General features: G+C 35.6%; 1 long non-coding RNA gene across 1 annotated transcript in view; it reads right to left on the bottom strand.

Moving 5' to 3' along the window:
* The window catches only part of LOC139670563 (uncharacterized), a 51,505-nt gene that overhangs the window by 22,786 nt on the left and 6,661 nt on the right, over nt 1-22,058 (bottom strand). Inside the window, exon 2 of the long non-coding RNA XR_011697508.1 lies at nt 18,757-18,846. This is a non-coding gene — a long non-coding RNA (uncharacterized lncRNA). The remainder of the gene's footprint in view (nt 1-18,756; nt 18,847-22,058) is intronic.

Here is a 22,058-nt window from a genome sequence, read left to right on the forward strand (position 1 = left end):
ATGTAAAATGTAACCTATGACTTCTGGTCATTTAAATTGCATACCTTTTAAACTGAAGCATGTTTCTTACTTAACTAAACTAACACTCTTCATACAATTTAAAATAGCAATCAAATGCTATGGTATTCTGTAGATGTTTCTGTCTTTTTCTCTTTTTGCAATGTCAATCATTCTGTTCTTGATATCATATATATGTAGCAATGTGAGTCAGAGAGATTAAATTTTTAGAGGAAGAGTTACTCTCTCAGTGTTACTCTTTACTCTCAGTCAGAAGAGCCTTTTTCTGTTCCTGTGAAGTTCAATATTTATTAGAAAATTGTGGGAATGTAAAAGGCCAAATGTCCTGTAAAAATATATTTATGCAGATGAAAGTATATCAGACTAATATTTCTGAACTTAAACTGGCAGCTTGGTACTTAATTAGAAAACTGTGCTCAAAGATTTTCTCTCATTCACCATTCACACTTTGAAGAAAGTTTTCTGGGTTAGATCCAAATAAAGAATGTGAAGTGAGGCTTGGTGAGATTTAACAATGAAGTCTAAAGTAGCAACTGCAAAGACCCTGTTTGGGGGCTGCTGTATAACCTCCACAGGTTTGTATGTTTACTCAAGGCTCCCTCCAGTCACAGAAACAAAGAAGTCCTTGAAGAAAGGAGTCACAACTCTTTCAGCTAATTTTCCACACTGAATTATCTCTGAAGAAAATTGTCTTTCTGTTGATTGTATCAGAAACCTACACAGGTCAGGTCCAGCAAATTTAGGTTAGCTATTGTGTCTAGAAGATGTGACTTTATGCCTGTCCTGAACTCTTTGCATCACCACAGCTCAGCATTAATACAAATATAAATTTATGCTCTCCATCATCCCTAAAAGCTGGTGCCTATAGCTGGAATCATAGACATATAATTGTTTAGGTTGGAAGTCACCTCTTGAGATCACCTAGTCCAATTCCCTTCTCAAGAGGGGTCATCTGGAGCAGGTTGACCAGTACTGTGTCCAAATAGATTTTGAATATCTCCATGAACAAAGACTTCACAACCTCTAATGTATGTTCAGTTTGTTTAAGTACTCCCACAATCTCATCCTTTTTCACTGAGGATAAGGAAGGTTTTCTTGCTCCAGACTTTCACTCTGATTTGTGGTGCTTGGTATTCCTGAATCAGGTCTTACTGGTAAAGACTGAGGCAAAACAGGCTTTGAGTACCTCTGCATATTCCATGTTATCTGTCACCAAATCCCATTTCTCACTCAGCAGAGTACTGGTTTTGCTAGTCTCACTTTGCTATTTATGTACTTGTAGCATCCTTTCTTGTTGGTTTTGCTAGATTCAACTCCAGGAAAGCCAGCTCTTGGTTTCCCTAACCCTACCCCCACAAGTCTGGGCAGCAACTGTATTCTCCTTCTGGGTCACCTGTCCCCGTGTTCAAATCCAATATACTTTTTTACCTAAGTTCATTTAAAAGACCATTGATCATCCATGCAGCCCACATGCTGTCTTTATTTTCTACTTGTCAGTATGAGTCTTCACTGAGCTTTGAGGGAAGTGATCCTTGAATATCAACCAGCTCTCCTGGACTCCTCTTCTCTCTTTTTCATTCCCCATGGAATTCTCCCAAGCAGGTCCTTGAAGAGACCAAAATCTTCTCTCCAGAAAGCCAGGACTGCAGACCTGCTCTTTGCCCTACTTCCTCCTCTTAGGATCTTAAGCATCAGCACTGCAATCAACGCTGTCTCTGACTTTCATACCAAGCAGTTCTTCCTTGTTTGTAAGAATCAGGTCCATGATAGCTACTTTCCTTGCTGGCTCTTCAATTGCATGTGCCAGAAATGAGAATAGGCAACAATGACTCGACCTATTTTTTACTATTCTTTTCTAGGAAACAGCAATATCTACCTTTTATCAAATTATCTGTTACTCTGAGCATCCAGATTGAATTCTCTTTTTAGTCTGAGGGTTTTCAAAGAACTCATTCAATTTAACCAGTTATGTACCTAACTTCTAAACTGCTTTTTAAAACAACAATATCATCATGATATGATTTCTTTCTCTTTTTTTTCAAAGAGCAAACTTTATTCCACTCTTGGAAACATCAACTGCTATCCCACAGAAAGGAGAGTCTCAGGACAGGGCCAGTCAAGGAACATTTATAAACTCACTCTCTAATTTATAACCATTTATGTCTTTAATTAGTCTATGAAATTGCCTATTGAACATCTTTCTTCCCCTGTTTCAACTCTGGACCTAACACAATGACTACTCTTAAACAGGCAGTCAGCAAATTAAATGTCATTAACTAACACTATTGTGGAAAGCAAAGATAAAATAAAATTTATTTTAAAAAATAATGAAGTTAAAATTGGATCTATAAGCGCTTTTTTTTTCTGGGAAAAAAATAGGGCAAACAAGCTTTTCCAGATTTTAAAAAAAGAAGACTGCTTAGCATTAATCTATATCTGAACCAGTCACCAAACATGCTTAACACACAACAGAGAGGTACATCAATTTTTAAGGTGTGATTCATCTGACCTAGTTTGGAAATCTACACGAAGCAGTGGTGAGCTGCATTCTAGAAATGCTTTTTTCTCTCCATTGGCTATAAAGGGAATATACTCTGCTGTCTCAGGCATAGACAGACAAGTATTGCAGATGCCTACATCAGATCAGATGAATCCCATGCTGGAAGGAGGAATGAGGTACTTTCAGCAAGTCAAGCAATTCCTAAAATAACTAAAGAATGTAAACTACATCCTTGTGCTGTTGTGATCTAATGAAAGCTGGTAAGTTTTGATGATACTCAGAGCTTCTACTGTGTAAAGTAAAGTGGAAAAAACAGATAAAGGAAACATAAAAATAGGAGTTATTGTTTAGGTCTCCATGGAAGATGGAGATAAACAATGGGACTTGTTTTCCCAGTGTCCTATCTGTCTATGTAGGAAGAACAGAAGTGGTACAAAGAAAACCACTTAAATGATCTGGTGAATAAGTTTTCCTGGAAGAGTCCAAATAAAATTAAGTGTAAAATGACAACTTTTAAGTAGCCCTAATAATTAAATACATGTCATAAAATCAGTACTTGGTCACACCCTTTACTAATTACAGGAAAAATCCAAGAAAATGTAAAATAATTTATTTAATCTTAGTATTCCTGGCAGCCATTTCCATACCAAATACATACTCCACGGGAATTTACAAATTGTGTAAATGACAGAGAGAGGAAGAACACAAGAAATTACTCTTGGTTCTATTAGGAATACTGAGCTCAAATGGGGCCTCAAAATTGCCTCACTCTCAGTTCATCCCTTTTCTATTATTTTCCTTTTTCAGGCATTTTAATATCCAAGCACTTCATTATGTAAGTATTTGTTATTCTTCCCTGTCATTCTTACAGCACTTGGCAGGCTGTAAACCTGTATGACTTCATAGACAAGGCAGCCTTGTGATGTTAACAAGAGCTCACTCCAATGTTTTACTGTGTCTAACATTTTTCCAAGCTTTCCATTATAATATATAATAATAAGTTAAGAATTGTTTGTCAATGAAATATTTTATTCCAAGGGAAGGATATTTGGTTTTCTGTGGAGTTTTTTTGTGATTTTTTTTTTAGTTTGGTGGGTTTTGTTTGGGAGGGGAGGGGTTGGGGGGAGGTGGTGCTTTGTTTTTGTTTTCTTTTGGGGTTTTATTGGTTGATTTTGATTGGTTGGTTTTTGTGTGGTTGGATTTTTGGTGTTTCTTTTTTTTAATTTTTTTTATCTAAAGAAACAGTCAATGCCATTTCCAGTGATATGTAATATTTCATTATAGGGGAACCTAATCTTGGAACACTGAATATCCTAAATGGAGTGTAAGAAATTTTTATAGTGGCCACTGAGTGCTTCAAAAGCAATCTCAAATGACAATTCAGAATCACTACTACTATAAACTACAGTAAGTCATACCAAATCTTCAGTTAAATAATCAATGTCTTCCTTATGACTATCTGCACTTCTCTTATTAAACCATATTTTACAATCATGTAGAGAAACTGTCTAAAATCACCCAGAAAGCTGTCTGAATTGCAGTGAGAAGAACATTTTTGGTGAAATCAGTCAACAATATCATATGGAAAAATTGTATCAGAGGCAGAAGAAAAATGGTTTTCAGAGGCTGTGTTTTAAAGCCAGCATCACAGCTTCTTTCCATTGCATGGTTTTAACAATTTTTTTTCACTCTTTGTATTTAACAGCATACCAAACTGTTGACCTAAAACCTTAACAAATGAATCATGAACATTGCATGAGTACATGAAAAAAAAAGAAAAAAAAAGTCTTTACCTTCAGTCATCTAACCATTTGGAAAATTTCATTGCAATTTTTTCAGACTAATATTACTGCTTAATTACTTGCTATTTATAGTTCCTTCGTGTCTCTTTTCTTATGAGTAATTAAAGCTGTTTATCATGTTATGTCAGAGTTTACTTTATTATAAATGCAATGATAGCAGATCAAATGCTCAGAACAATTTGAGCCTTGGATTTGGAACAGAATCACTAGTCTGTTTCATACTAAAATTTAAATTTACTTTAAATATTAGCTGAAATATTTCTAAAGAAGACTATAAAATTTTCAGTGACAGTTGGTGTCTTGTTTGCGGTTTTTTTTCCCCCCAGTATCAATATTTTCTAAGCTATGCAAATTTCTAAAATTCTTTCAAGGAACAACTCAGTACAGAGGTTTAACATTACTTTCTCATTTCTTCATATTACACCAGCTAAGTGCACACATATATTCTAAAACTATGATGTATGTATCATAAAAAGAACCTGGAAACATGACCTACAGCAGGACTGAGTGGAAGAAGAATGGCTTGATAATGTCCTCTATTTCTACTTTATTTATATGGATGGAAGGATTCCTGGGACACATTCTCTACATTCAAACATGTGCCTTGTAGACTGTTAGGTACTTTCCTCTGTGAAACAGATGAAAGACACTACATTTACTGGACTAGGGAAACAAAATACCTGCTTTGAAAAAGTGTCTGGTAGTCTGTTGCCCCAGCACTACTGCTTCTTATCCTCCTAGAATTTGTGAGCACATTTCATTCACAAGCAAAAATCTTTTGCTTTCCACTTGATCCTTTCTGTTGCCCATCTATATTCTGTTTCTTTCAACAAAGCATTCATCCTTCCTTCTCCTGCCAATGCACTGAAAACAGCAGAAGGCATATATTATTGAGTATACACTATATATTGTTTCATGTATATTTCACATATGCATGTCTTTTAATCATAATGGCATACATTCACTCAATCATATTTATACATACACGAGGAAATACATACACACTGACATGAAGATTTTATAGTTTGCATATTTTTAATCAATTGAATGTAAAAAAGTAGTGTTCTGGTGTTTGGAGATTTTTAAATCTCTCTTTCATTGCTGTTTTCTGATGAAGACTATAATGGTATGTGACTATTGCTTAGGGAAAAAAAAAAGGAGGAAACTATATTTGTGAATAAAAAATGACAAATTCAGTTATAAAATACCTGACTAAAGGGAAAAGTAGGATCTTTCTTGCAAAAGACTAATAAACTTGAGCACAATATTCTAGACTTTGAGCTATTCAATAACTGTGTACACCTAGCAGTGGGATAACACATCCCTTAAAGAAATAGAAATTAGATTCATCAGGAGCATTTAACTGAGGGTAAAAGGCCCTGTGGGCTCCTCTGCAGTCTTCTTACTATTTTCATGAGTGTGAAGTCACATTGTAACTATGGCTAGTAATCTAAGTTCCATATTTTGTGATTTTTTTGCTATACTGTAAGCACACTAACAGATTGTGTCTTCATAAATATTAAAAACAGACTGAATTGGTTTCATTTGTCAATTCTTGATCCAAAAAATTCTAATCATAACTGTTTGCTATGTTTCTTTTCCTGAGGTTTGCCTGAAATACAAGTGTTAATTTATCGAGGGTTCATCTCAGCTGAAAAAGAAATGAAGGGGGAAAAAAAGAGAGAGGCCTTTTTCAGAGAATAAATATATTTTCCTATATAATTCAAAAAATGAACATCCATTACAGGCAATATTTTGTTTCAAAATAACATCCAAATCAGAGAAGAAAAATAGATTCATTCAATAGGTAGATTATATCAAAGTTGAAAATAGTCTACATTTAAATGTACCAACAAAATGCATAAAAGTCAGATTCTGCAAATATGCAATTTGGAGGTCTGTATTATAATAAAAGCTGCAAAGCCAGAGCAAAACTTGTACCACAGAAGAAAACACTTCATTATTAGATGTTGTAAGTGCACCAGTAAAGGAACTAGAAAGATATGGGAAAAGGAACTTCTGGTTTCTGGATGCAGGCAACCATTTTTCTTATCAGCTACCAAGCACCAAAACACAGATCCACTTCCCTATTGAAGGCATGAATTATATGACATCACTAGGGAAAGACTTAATTAGTAGGTCTCACAGGGCCTAGGTCTGTGGGCAGACAGAGCCTGGTAGATGTAAAACTGTGTATCCACATATCTAATGTTTACCCGCAAGGGAAGTTTTGTCTAGATGTCCTCAAAGTCAACAAAAAGGGATGGCTTCCTCCAGGAGGAAGTTCAGGGCAAGTGTGTAGCCTAAGTTTTTTTGGTAATCTGGGAAATTTCATCTTTTGCCATTTTCTACATAGGTGGATCCTTGGGAAAGTTAGTGAAGACGGATGCATGTTTTATGTTTGTTTACTTGCAGTTTAATGCCTACTACATTATTTCAGAGAGATTGTGGGCTTTTGAAGAGGATGGTTTTATCTTGCCTTACACATAATAAATTAGTTGTGCCTTCTTTGTGAGGGACAGTTTGCTCCACTGGGAGAGTATCAGGTAGGGAGAAGGGATCTGGCTTACAGATTGCTATCAATAGTCACAGAAACAGGTGATATTGTGATCTCAGAGGACTTAATATGAGTTTAACCGACTCAGGAATTTACAAAAGTTGGCAAATAGAAAGTCAGTCTGGAATAAATAAATACATGCTGATTATGAGGGTTTTCTTGGCCTCTATCGTGAGTTTGTTCTTTTCCCATTTCTTAAGGTCAAAATTTTGAAAGATGAGGGAAATCGTATATAATTTTAAATCCTTACATAATCACAGATGCCTGCTAAATCTGACAATGTAATTAGCTCATGTCACTAGAATTAACTTTCATCAATTTATGGCACATACTGCTAATGGGGACCAATGCAAGTACAGAAAGATGATACTACATTAATGTCTCAGAAAGTTTCCAGTTAAAAGGTTTTAATTTTGTTTAAGTCTGTTTCTAGACTACTAGGTTAAAGACAAGAAGGCAAAAGTGTATTCTGCATAGCCCACATAATCTACATACCAAGAAATGGTAAATGTAAAAATCCAAGATTAAGGGAATACATTTACAGAAGAGAATTGATTGTTTTACATGATGAATTTCTGAGCAGAATCTGTAAGAGCAATTATAAAATAATATGAATATTTTATAAAACACCCAGACCCTCAGTAGAGAGACAAAATAGAAACACTGCTATATGGATGAAGATAGCGTTTACTTTTAAGTATTGAATTAAAAGTAAATTGAATCTTGATTTACTGTGTTTCATTTGAGTTTGATAGTTCCCTTATAGTTTAGAGTACTAGAGTAAGGAATTGAAGCATGTGTTTCCCACCTTCTCTCCAAGGGGTTTTCTTTGGTTGATTGGTTGTTTTTTCGTTCTTTTTCAGGACCTTTCCGTAAAATCTGCTTTGAAATGTGCATCACACTGAGTATTTTGCCCGTTTGGCATTAAAGGTTGCAGTTTTGTGTGAAAGCTTATCTTACAGATTGTTATGGACAAATGTAAGCAAAAAGTGGTTTGGATTTTCTTACAATAATAGAAAGAGTTTAAAATGTGCTTTTAAATATACATACAAATAACTGCAGATCCTTGCCTAAACTCTTTATGTTCACCCATCACTTAGAGTAACCATGCAATCTGAACTAACACTGCACTATCTCCTCTCGCAGATCAGTAAGAAGTGAAATTCAAGTTAGGACTGCATGGGGGAAAAAAATGGAATATCTCTGTACCTTGACTCCTATCCATAGTAACATTTCTGCTTGCTTATATACAGGGCCTTGTATCCAAAGGTCAAATGTAATTTTGAAACTCAAAAATGGCCTTGAATCTTTATGACATTTGTAGTGTTCCACTGATATTTCTCTGGAAACCTGAACAAGCAAGGTTTATGAAGTTAGAGTCAAAGTTGCAGCAGTGACATTAACCAGAGCTAGTCAACCAAATGTACTGTAGAACAATTTTTTAGGAAAGTTTCCTTTCCTATGATGGTATTCTTTTGTGTTCTCCTGTAGACGTGAACATATCAAGGATTAGTCTTCTTTTCTTGCTTTTGGGTTTTTAAACCTTACTCTCTTCAGTTACAAATGAGAAAGCACTCAGTCCCCTGATACTGTTCCCCTTTTTAGCTCTTTCTTCTTTCACTTCATCACTTTGACAGCTCAGAGACTTTTGAATGACTGGATGTGTGCTGGAGGCAATGACAGAACTTTCACAACTAAAGCATCCTGTTTTTCCTCATCCAAGTTTTGGGGGAAAAAAAATGAAAAAAAATCCTTTTTCATCCCTGAAAGAGCCAGGAATTTTTAAGCTAAAAATATTCCACAAAATGGAAATACCTTGTTCATGTTTTTATTTAAATTACGTTAAATCCAGCGCTGAATTGAAAAATGCCCTCATTTTTTTGTGACACCAGGATGAAGCAATTTTGACTGAGCCTACTTCAGACAGCTAGAGATGAATTAGGTGGATGAAACTTCATTCATCTAATTATGTGTCTTTAGGGCTGCCTAATTTAGGAGTCTGTTCACCTTAGGCTTCCCTCTATTATTAGTGCACAAAGATATTAATTTCCAAAAAATGAGTCAGCTTGCGTAAGATAAGAATCATTCTGTCAAGATTTCTAAAGTCTGTCTAGGAGACACTTTCAGTAATTAAGCTTCCAAATTAATTGTCTCTCTTAAGTAGCTAAGAAAAGGTGAGCTGATCTCAGGTCACTGGTATAAGAACTTTGGCAGAAAAGAGGAAGACAGCATCCCACTCTCTGCAGATCTAGGCCTTGAGACTGAATACAACAGTAACATACATATATGCACAGTTATTTAAATATATATATTTATTTTTATAGCCTCAAGCAAAATGGACCAACATACTGCCACCTTGGTACTGCTGCTACATCCAACAATAGTAGCAATAAAAAAGGAAATCACACAACATTTGCAATGCAAAAATGTTTGGAGGTACTAGGGGTAAACAAGGATAATACAGAGATAGTTGAAAATCTGGGTGTACTTGTCTGGGTGACAAGTAAAATTGCCTGCTTTGGTTAAAGAAAAATACTTAGATATAACAGTCATCCGTAAAAGTTATTTTAATAAATCATTGGTCAATATAAAGGAAATTATAATTTAAGGATATAGTGACAATATCATGAGTCCCTGGGGACCGAACTAAATAGAACAAAAACAACTGGCATCCTGGGAGTGTTGAATATAATCATGTCTCAGTCAGGTTCTCCTGAGGAATTTGACTTGTCTCAGAGAGCAACTTCTCTGCTGAGCTGCTGTTTCACATTCTGCAGAGAATGTGGAGTTCTTCTGGCTACTGATGCAATTAATTGCCACTATAATTAATGGGAAAAATCTTAATCTCCCAGACAGTTGCTTCAAGATATCAGTTCCTTGCATCAACCTTCATCCTACTTTCATTAGGTATTGCATTGCAGTATTTTAAGGCATTGGATATTTTCCACTGCATCCGTGTAAAACTGAAAAGTGTAAAATCATTGAATTCAGTTTATTAGCTTTTAGCACAAAAATAAATGAAGCCCTGTAGTGGTATAGCATTATAATTTAAATGAATGGTGACATGCAATTCCCTGAAATTTTCCTGCATCAGAAAATCAGGGGAGATATATCTTATAAAGATTAATGACTTGTTAATGAATTTTCAAGTTCAATGACTTACGTCCCCTACTTAAAAAAAAAGGACAGCTAATATAATTGCATGCATGCTCATCCTAGAAATTAAGTGTAACTTATGGCTGCAATTGGAAGTTTTCCATGAAGACAGCTGCAATATGTGTTGAAATTTTGATTCAGTATTATAAAGAATATTCTTGCTCACGATTCAAATGCATAGTGCTACAAATTATTACAAAATAAATGACACAGTTAATATTTTATATTTTAGGTATGATACTGATCGTGGACTGGGTGTTTGTTCAAAGCATTTAGCTTCTTTCCGGTAAAAGTCAACATTTTCTCTATGAGCCTTAATTCTAAATTGTTGGATTTTTTAAATCTAGTTACTAGTGTTTGGAAAACTCCTGAGAAGCAAATGAGAACTGAAACACCCATAAAAATATAGTGCACAAAATCCTATGTTGTCCTATAAGACCCATCCTTCACTGAATGACAGTTCAGTAATTTCTGCAAATTGTCAATCACCAAGTAGCCACCGTATTTCCATGCCAGGTTTTCTGCTATCTGCAAGAGCTCAGAATATAATAAAAGGATAATTTACTTAATGTTGATTATGAATATCTGTTTGTGCTTGCTGCTTGATTAAATCATCGCACTGAACCACATGTTTGCCTTCAGAAAGATGCCATGGAAATGAGTCAATTAATATAAATGACCATGGATTCGTAGATGTTCTAGAATATTAAATGAACAAGTTGATATAAAACACCAACTGGTAACTTTCTTAAAGCTTGTTTAAGGCCATTTTGAACTCTTCTTAATGTTTATTTTTCAAGTTGATTGATTATGTTGTTGCCCATTGCAGTGAGTAAGGATGGATACTGGAAAAAAACATTTTGAGTGTGGCACTGAGTAATTTGTCACAGTGTTGCATATTTTGGCATTCTATTGCTTTAAAAATTCTCTCGTTTGGTTGGAACAAGATAAGTAAAGTCTCGGATAAGTTTTTTGAGAGAATCTACTCCCTTTAACTGGTTAATTTTCAAAATCTTAAACTCCTGCATTAGTCTAACACAAGTAAAGATGCTGTCACTTTTACTCTGTTTAGGGCCTGTGGAATATGTGTGGCTTTTTCTTTTGCTTAAAAGCTGGAGTTTGGGGACTTGATTATTCAGTGTCTCCTTGAGACAGGAAAAAGAAGGATCTAACAACTCTCTATAAAACTCTATATTGATTTAGGCATCAATGCTGACAGCTATACAGAAACTCTATTCTATATTCTCGCAGTCAATCAAATTTTTATAATACAAAAAAGACTAGCCAGTCTCGCTGCTACTGCTGTATCTGCAGGTAATAATCCTGACTCTGTCTGCATCATGAGGGAACTCCTCTGAGGGAAATTCCAGAGATTTATGTGATATAATGGGAAATAAATGGGCATTCATCAGTAAGGTTCTGAAAGATCACTCTGACCAAAACTCATTTCAGAGCACAGGAATCAAGAAGGAATACATCCAACTAATTTTCTGTTGGTTGTCGTGACAATTTTCTGTCCCTCTCTTGTAGTTAGCAGACCTTGATCTTTATAAGCAACTAAAGACCCATGCCATCATGGGATTTTAACCTGTCCTTCTCTCTCTTTGAATTTTGGCACCTTGAACAGATCAGATTTTGTCAGAGAAAATGATTGACCTTGCTATAACTAATGGAGTCATGCAAAGTGAGCTCCTGAGCCACACACCAGTTATAAGACGTGTAAACCTCAAAACGGAGATTGGATACATTTCAGTATCAATTCTATTAGTCATTCTGATTTTTATGAGTCAGGGAAAGATATTTAAATATTAATGAAGTGTATTTAAATAGGATTGTTGGGTCACTCAACTTTCTGGATTATTAGAATTTCTTGAGTTGAAAAATCTAGAAGAATTCAGAATAGTAAACTATCTTGAAAACTCATTGCAAACCTCTGAAAATTATTTCTTATATCCCAAGGAGAATTTTACTCAAAGTCTTGGAAATTAAATTGTGAAGGTTAAGCCTTTTTCAACATGTAAAGTCCTGTTCGGAGGATTATTCCTTTACTATGTCAAGTAAGCCAATCATTAACTTGCACAACAAAAACCAGTTTACATATTTGACAGATTATGGTTTTTCACCCTGAAAATAAATTAATATCCAAAGTGGTTTTATGTACCGAAAAGAATGCTGTCACTGCTCAAACTATTTCTATGTGCAGCATTTCTACTTATTAAAATATCATATTATTAAATGACTGTGGCAAAGTCTAAGAAAATAAAGTTTCATTTAACTTGGAAAACTGGTTCTTAGCTGTGTTCAAACATCCATCACAAAACATTTTGCTCTAATACTGATGTTCACATAAAGTAATATCTTTTTTGTCTCTCACATGATTCATTCTTCTATATAAAAGGCAGAGGACCATGGATGGAAACTAATACTCCATCCTGCACTTCTTTCAGATCTATCATCTCTGAAGCAAGCATGAATGTCTAGGAAATAAAATCTTGTAAAAAGGCTAATATTAAAATAAATGATCCATTAAATAATTCTTCCAGCAAATAACAAAAGTTCTGAACTCCAGGAAAATGTGGTCTTCTAGTCTCTCATTCTTCTTGGACCTGAGCCCCTGGTTGTTCTGTGCATGCTGCATCATGACACACGAGATGATTCACGACCTTCCCTGGGCCCAGGGTCAGGCTGAAAGCCCTATAGCTCTGCAGATCCTCCTTCCAACCCTTTTTGTAGATGTGCATTACATTTGCTAATTTCCAGTCTAATGGGACCTCTGGTACATGAATCAAAGTGTCTCAGCTTTCTTCCTTCTCCCTCAGTGCCCCTGGATGCAACCCATCCAACTCCAGAGATTCATGTGTGTCTAAGTGGTATAGCAGGTCACTGACCATTTCCATTTGGATTATGGGGGCTTCATTCTGTTCCCTGTCCCTGCCTTCAAGCTCAGGGGGCTGTGTACCCTAAGAACCACTGGTTTCATTAAAATCTGAGGCAAAGAAATCATTAAGTACCTCTTCTTTTTCCTAATCTGCTATGACTGTGTTTTCCCTAGCATTCAATAAATGCTGAAGATCCTCCTCAGTCCCCCTTTTGTTGCTAATGTAATTATATAAACATTTTTATTGTCTTTTGCTGCTGTAGACAGATTAAACTTTAGTTGAGGTTTGGCCCTTCTAATTTTTTTCATACATATGACTAATGAAGTTTTCTGTTTAGATTAGAAGAAAATACAGTTTTCATAAACAGATTTGTTAATGATTGCTATGATAAATTTCTCTGTTAATCTTATAGTTCCTGATTGTTTTTTTAATGCCAGTATTTTCCAGCTTTCAAAAATTTCTTGGGCTATCCAGTAAAGTTACTATTTATATGATTTCCTCAATTATGCAAAGTCCTACCCTACAGAAACTGATCATCACACTCTCTGAGATACTGATACATAAGTCAGAGACTGTCATCATCAGACATGAACATCCATAGTTTTTACAAGACAAAACAAGGCAGCCAGAATGTAAAATACTTATCAGAATGTGCTATTTTCTGTATGACTAAGTCCAAGTGGTCCAACGGACACAGAAGAGCAAATGAATGCAGTTATGTGGAAAAGAAAGGAAAAGGGAAGGCAAGATATGTCCTAAGAAACAAGGCATGCTATGAAGTTGGCAGGATTACCAAAATTTAGAAGGAGATGGGTGAATATAGGAGGAATGAGTCACCTTTGGAGAGAATTTCTCAAGGGAAATAGAAAATCAGTAAAACTGCTTGTAAAATTAACACATTCGTGAGCATGAAAAAGGACTTAGGTTCTCTGTGACATTCACAAAGGTGAAATTTTTAAAAGGTATAAATGAGCTTTTACTGTAGTGGAATTTCATCCAGTTCTGAGTATGTAATTGCTCTGAGTTCTCTTTTAAACACTCTCCACATTTTTGTACAATTTCATACATTTTCTTACAACATAGTATAGCATTTAGATTTATATTTGGTCATTCTCGTCACATAGTTGGATAGTATTTTAACTCTATTGACTTAAGTAGATTTATTTCTATTTTAATTCTAATGCCATTGAGGAAACAACCTGGAACCTGAAACTGGAAATAATTTTGGAATCAGGAATTTCCTAATGACAGTTGCACAGTAAACCAAAAACATAACTGACACTATATATCCTGATGTGCATGCTTCTAAAAAGAACATATATAAACAAGAGTAAAATGAGAGGAAATCAAGGATGATGCACCATAATTGTTTAAAAGTAAAATATTCAGGCTGTGAACATGAAGAAAGACCAAAGATGTTGTCATTAAATGAATAAACAACAAATTAAAATCTCAATATCACCCATTTGTTACCAGAGTTTATCTTTGAGGGGCTATAATAATTATAGTACAGCTAATATTTATTGCCATCATAAACATCAGAAATATTAAAAAATGTGGTGAAATGGATGTTTTATGATATACATTTATTAGTTTTTATTATATAGACTTATTATGTTTTATAAATTGTGAATATTTGCTCTTTAACTTCTGATTTGGTCTTGCCATTTTAACTCCTTTATACTTTGAAATTAATAGTTGGTTTTTATTTACTTGTCTTCCATTTTTATTTTGGACACACAATTATCAGTCGTTACATTCTATATACTTAACAGGCAAAGAAAAAGAATGTATGTACAAAACACGCATTTCTAGACCAAGACCTCCTATTCAAGTATTTAACATCTGCTTTTGTTTAATACTTCTGGTCTTCTAAGTTTTGACCATGGTTGGAACTAAATTTATCGAAATACTTCATTTGTCAAATTAGAAACCCCTTGGAAGATCTTGCACTTTTTCAGGAAAACGGAGACTTCCAAATGCACTTGTCTGGTCAGGAAGCCTCGCAGCACTTCATCCGCTTTTGTCTCCAGGGTTCTTGGTGTTCTGATATTCTCTCAACAGCTCAGCATGTCTCATTTACAGCCTGAACTCATCCTGCCTTGACGAGAATCAGTGCCCTGATCAACAGACATAGGTTGTGTTTCCAGGATTCCAGACGTGTGGACCTATCAGGATTGATACCATGCACTAAGCTGACTGCACAGCCAGAAACAAAATTTTCGGGTTAGCAGACAGTTTTTCATTAAGGTAGGCCAGATGTTTTTGAGGCAGAGGTGGACTGCCTGCATGGTACTGAAGAGTGACAAATCAAAATGTACGTTGTTTTGCATTTTACTCCATTGAAGAGTGTAGGTGTGCAATACGTCTCTACTTTCATTTTATGGGCACTTGAAAGCGTAGAAATTCACTTGCAAGAATGACATAACTTTCCCAAATGCACAAAGAACATTATAATACTGTTACCAAGCCAATTAAGTGCTGGAGAAAGCTGAGACTCTGGTTGAAATTCAATGACTGCATTGAAGGACATTCAGAAAGGTTCTGAAATAATCTGTTTATGGTTGGCGTAATGCTAAGTAATGCCAAAGCAGAACTGAGTACCTGGTGGTACAGTTGGAAATGAAAAATCCTATTGCTTTAACCCTACAAAGGGTCCTTCTGAATTTGTTATCTCACTAGGCCTTCCAATGAAGACCAAGGTTTTCAATAACAGATTGAGGAACTGCCAAGAAAAAGAGATATGTTTGCAAAGTTATCTTAATTTTTTTTGCCCTTATATGTATCTTTTGTAAAGTAAATTCCACTACTCTGTTGGTCATAGATGTAGGAGTTTAAAAATCCAGTCTGCTTATATGACTATGAGGAATATTGATACTTTATATACTACATAAATATTTTTTCATATATTGTTTAATGCACATAGACTAACAAAATCACAGCTAGTGTGGAAGATTAGTGCTGGTAGAGCACCAAATACTGTGAAACCTACAGTTTAAAATAAGGTCTGCTTATGGTTATTGCACGTTATTTACCTGTTATGCAACTCACATATTAATTTTGAACAAACTATTCTCTCATGTTGTGGGACTGAATACTTATGGGGATTATCCTGCCTTGAACTGCTGCAAACCATCATTTCACATGAAATATTAAATCTGCTATTTTTGTTGAGATAAGTTTGCCAAGTGTCTGTTATAGATAGTAACAGATGTACTTTTAACTTGAGCCAGCATCTCAAAAATTTTAAAATATCTAAATTGGAAGTGTGCCCAATTATAGACCTTTCCTATAAACCAGGAGACAATGTTAGGCTGATATTCATAGATACATGATCGTTTCCCTCTGGAAATTTGAGTCAGATACCTAAGTCGTGTTGATTTAGGCAGAACTAGAATGATTTATGCCAGTTGCTGATCTGGACCAGTAGGTTTAAATAGTATTTGGTGTCCTCTGGAACTTGCTATTCAAGATTTTCTTTCAGCTTAGTGTGTAACCAGTACAGCTTTATAAGCATGAAGTGAGGTAATGTTGACAGCTGATGACTAGGGGAGGTAAAATGAAAAGTATAATTAAGGTGGTTTTCTTCCACTTTCAGAGCTTGCTTTCCCCTTAAACCAGTATGGAGTAGAGTCACTTACACCTTTACCATTTTTGTATGGAATGGAAAATTATCAATGTAGTAATCTGCTCATTCCCTATGAACCTTTTTTTTTAACATTATTTTGGTAATTTAGTTCTGAAGTTATTCTTCATAATGCTGTTAAGGAGTTGTTAGACACCAGGTCAGCAACTACTGGGTCAGAACCACCTTGTGGGGCACCTGTGTGTGTGTGTGAAGGGGAAAGGAATGGGTTGAACCTCACGTAGGTGGGGTGGCATCATATGCCTCATGGCAGGGCCCTGGAGCCCACATGGGAAAGCCCCGAAGGAGCTTCCAGTCACAAACTGCTCAGAAAAACTATAACACCCACTGCTCCTGGAGCCTCTGACCCAGCTTGGATTGGCACAAACAGTGAGAATATGGCCCCTCACCCTGGACTGGAGCCCCAGAGTGGTCAGTGGGCATGGTGGCCACAGGGACCAGAGAAGATAAAACCAAAGGCATATGTTTGGCATATGCTGCAGCCCAGATATCTGGATGTGTGGAAGCTGGTCTGCCACAAAGTTCCAGTGGTAGCTATATGATCTGTCTCTCCCTCTTTCTTCTTCTCTCTTCTTGCTCGCTCTGCTTCTCTTTCTTTGCTCCTTTCTTGGTGATTTGGGTAGCTTGGAACTGGAGAAATTGGATCTTGACTTAGGTGTTGTGGATAGATCAGATCTTAAGTGTAGTGGATTACTATGTGCTGGGTTGATAATGTGGTGGAGTATTTTGGCTGGCTTGTGTAGTGCACTTTTTGAAAGTTTGTCAAGTTTCCTTATTTCCCCCCTAAATTAATAAAAATATTGCTTGGAAACAAGTCCATGGCTTACTCTCTTGACAATATTTTGAGTATTAAAGAACCGTATATATATATATATATATATGTATGTGTATATGTATATGTATATGTATATGTATATATATATTCTTTTTATTTTTTTTTTTAAAGTAAAACTCCTCACTGACCCTGTGAGCCCACAGCTCACAGGGCTGGAGTGTTACACAGGAGTCCCTCTATTGTTTACAGGATTCAGGTTTTCCTTTACCCATCCACTTATTACAAAAAAATTCTAATTGCTCTTTTTATGTGTTGCTGTGCTTCTTATTGTTTCATTTGAGAGATATTTAGTCCTTTTTGAATATATAAATCAATAATTATTGGCAACCAAAACACATTAAGAGTTAGTTTATCATTAAGAAAACAATGGAATAGAAAACCTACACTGTGATTAAGCATTTTCAGTAAAAAGGGGTTTGACCTGATAAGATTTGAGGTAATATCTATACTATAATTAAGTGGTTTAGTATTTATGACCAAAATTTTCTGGCCGAAATTCTCACAAATTACTGTAATAGAACATTCCCTAGCATTGTTTTGTATTTATAATGTGACAAACACGGTATACTCCAACTATTGAATCATACTCACCTTCATTCCTGTTTTGCTCAGTAACAAGGGAATATTTACACATATTGCCTACACTCCCTAGCCATTTGATTTAGCTTACTATTTTGTGCCAAGATATTCTGGTTTTGTACATTTCCTGTATTTGACATATCTGGTTTGTGTTACAATTCAGGGACAATAGTCACCATCAGCACCTCCCATTTTGTTATGTTAAACATTACTGAGGGTTTTTGGCCCTGTTTTCTTTTTTGTGTCTTTCCACTTTGCCTTCATTCTTTACAAAGTCCTCCCACTGCATTAAAAGGCTTCTGTATTTATCAGGTTTCACTGGGGCATTCAAACGTTTTGCACTGAGAAGTATTGTGTTATTGCAGTATCAAGCATTTCAGATGAGCATGATGAATGACAGCAGGCGTCCTTTATTAAGGTTAATGACTTGATGATTTACAAGTGAAAATATATTAGAATCAAAATTATTGCATTAATTGTTCCATTAGACAATGTGAACTTTGAATATACTGCTTGGGAATGCCCAGGAGAGGTGTCATTACTGTTTTATTAATTGTGACATGGCATCTATTTCAGATCTGCCAACAGTTTAGAAGAAATAAGTACTGCAGCTTATAGCAGCCCAATAACTTAAAGGTTACAGTCTCCTGTTAGACATTAATGGACAATAACAAACTGAAAATTACCTTAGACAAACACCAGAATAGGCCAACAGCAATATAGACTGTGGCTTTAAGTGATGTTAAAGCCTGGGGGGATTGGGGTTGGAGGCAGCTGTGTGTACCTGTAACACTAGCGATGGACTGCTGCCAGCTTGTCCCTCTCCTCATTCAGTCCAGTCAGAACTGCTCCATACAGAAGCCTCTTCCATGATCTGTAGGGTTGCAACCAGATAAAAGAAGAATCAGCAAAGTGGAGGGAAGACCATCTGCATTTTATGCGATCAGAAATGTTTTTGAAACAGAATAGATTCCCAAGTGGCATAGTTAATTAAAGGAATGCCTTACTTCTGGAATTAATTCTGAGACAACAGAATGAGCACCAGGAAGCTCTTTCTGGTATGAAGATCAACCTTTTTAACATTTGTTAATGGCACCTTAGAATTTAGAAATCACATATCCGTCATTCTAAATGGATGGTAATATTAAGTCCTTATGTTCCTTACTCAAGAGACAAGTTTTGTTTTCCAGTATTGTTGGTTTTAATAACAAAATAGTCCAGTGAAGCCACCTGAGGAATGCTCTTATCTGAATTTTTGATTCACCAGGAATATGCCAAACAGCTATGTTGTAATGCTGTTTTCAGAAGGAATCTGTTTGCAGTAATATTTTTAGTTTCAAGGTGAAAGATCCATACAGTTCAGAGGAAATCTGAAATGGTGAATGATCCCTGAATGCTCCTATTCTCAGAAATACAGCAGTTATTCTTTCTTCATTAACAAGAGCAAATGTGCCCAGCCTTGTTAGCTATAAGACCCCTCTTTGGAGACCTCAGTAAAGCTACACCTTTTTCCATTCTGATTAGTTAATCACATATTCCTGTTTTAGCTTCCTTTCCTTTTTGTATGTGGGTATAGAATGACAAATGATTCTGCTGGCTGTTTACAGGACAACTTGGTGTAAGATTACTTTTAACAAATAAAGTAAAGCAAGTAATAGCAAGCAAATTAGCCTAGTTGATTAATAAACCATTCACTGCATTAGGTGGCATCAGGATTTGAGGCGGATGGAAGACACAAAGTTCAGACATACAGCAAGTAGCAGCAATTCAAACCACAGTTCTTTTTTCCCTTTTCTCCCCTTTTCCTTTGCTTTCACCAGTGAAAAACTGTTGCTGCCTTGTTCCCTCTGTCTTTTCACCTTCCCTGTATTTCAGATGATTTGTGAAAGAACAGCAGCAAACCACTCTGGAAGATGTTGCTGCTGCTACTGATAGCATCTGATACTTAGATTCTACTTAGTAGCAGCACCTGGGCAAAGCTTTCACACAGGTCTCCATGAGAGTGGCAACTAACAGAAATTCCTATGAAAGAGGTTACCTTATATTTTTTACCTGGACCTTGAGGTGGGGAAGGTGGGCTGGTGGAATGGAGCAGGTGTAGGGGAATCTCAACCAACTTGCCTTTTTTCAAAGGATGTGCTGAAGAAATTGCAAAATGCAGTGCAGGATTTTATATTTTTCATCCAGAGTAAAAAATTATTTGTGCTGGAAATGTAATAGATTCAGAAAATGGCAGTGTGCACTGTTGGGTAAACTTGGTCTACCTGCGGCTTCCTTAATCTGTAACAGTTTGGCCTTAGTCTTGAAGATCATATTGCATGACAAAAGAGGTACCTCTTCTTGATGATCCCTTCACTAACTTCAACTTATATGTAAACTGAGACTCAGCTGAGCCTCAGCTTGTCATCTGGTGAGGAGTGGAGTGAGAATCTGAGCCATAAATATGATAATGGTACAGAAAAAAATTCAGATTAACACTTGATTGCTAATACACATGCATAATTAATTAATTAATAGGGTATTTGTGGCTTCTTCATATTTCTAAAAAAAATCAGTTTTCTAACAGGATAGCAACTTCTTAGGTGCTCAGCTAATTTCTTAACTACAACTTTCTGCAGTAATGACATTCAGTAGTGCCTTTAAATTGTTTATGACTCTAATGGACTGAAAATTGATTATTCTACCTTTTATTGAGCCTTTCTTTAATTTCCTTGCTGAGAATTAAGGACCCATGCAATGGTTCAGTCCCCAGTTTTTCTATATCATTTCATTCTGATTTCAAGATGCAAGTTTAAGAACAGTATAGGTAGAAAAAATTGAATATTCAAATTCAATGCATTTAGGATGTAGGCAATAGAGTCATTCATGTGTTGGAATGTTCACATATACCCTGTTTTATTGCAATGTCCAATTCACATAGGAACCCTGTTGTTTACTGGCAGTGACCTCTGAACTTAATAACCATATGACAGGCCAAACAGCAGGTAAGAAAATGTCTTTTCTTTATGATATTGGATTTCAGTATTAAAAATTGAAAATCTATTGAAAAATTGCTAGGAAGGATTAAATCCTGTCAGGAACATATGGTAATTTTACATTAATTTATATCTTTTGTAAATGTGATAACAGAAGCATGTATGGAATGGCTTGCATGTGGACTCATTTTGCTGAAAATAAGACTTCAGCAATTGTCACAGCATATCTGCCGGTTAACAGTGTTGATGCGCAAAGGATTTTCTGAAAATTGCAGACTGAACACAAGTCCTTTAATACTGTAGATGAGAAGAAAGACAAAAGAGATGCAAATAACACAATAACACAATAACACAATAACACCTAGATCTACCTGCAGACCCCAGGTCAAGCATTACTGTAGACTGGCAATCTAAAAATTAGTAACACATGTACACTCTCACTGCTCGCTCCCTATTCATTGATTAGAATAAAATAAGTGTGTCATTGTCTCAATATCTTCTGAGGAAAACACTACTTGAAAATAAGGTGCAAAATTCCCATGTAGAAAAGGGCTGTTTAATAAGAAGATAGTACAGATGATGCTGCTTTACTAAAATAATGGACTGCTTCTTTCTACTTTCTGTAAGGCATCATGAGTTTTTACATCTGTTTATGGGAAAAATATTCTTCAGTACCAGGAGGCAGATTGCTAAACTAAGGGATGATAACAGTTGCATGCAGAAGATAGGATACTTGTTACAGAATAAAAAGAAGAGAAACAAATGCATGAAATACTAAGAGGTTTAGCAGTTCAGTAAAAAGAATAGTTTTATATTAGAAATGAAGGTTGTGATGAAAGTGAATGTATCTATACATATAGTTAAGGATGGCAAAACATTGAAAATTGCAGAGGGTTAAATTAGAGAAAATGTTCAGATAAGGGGGAAAAGTGTTCTCCATCACTTTCTGATAAGTTACCTTCAAAAGGCTGAAGAGCTTGGTTATAATTTTTGTATTAAGCCAAATATTAAAAGAATATTCCAAACCTTCTAGCTTTCCTGCTTTGATTTTATAGAACTGGTATAAAACTGACAGAAAAAGAATCTTCTTTTACCAAAGTTTTCAACATTC

Source organism: Pithys albifrons, chromosome 3 (genome assembly GCF_047495875.1).
Source record: "Pithys albifrons albifrons isolate INPA30051 chromosome 3, PitAlb_v1, whole genome shotgun sequence".
In the NCBI taxonomy this organism is placed as follows: Eukaryota; Metazoa; Chordata; class Aves; order Passeriformes; family Thamnophilidae; genus Pithys; species Pithys albifrons.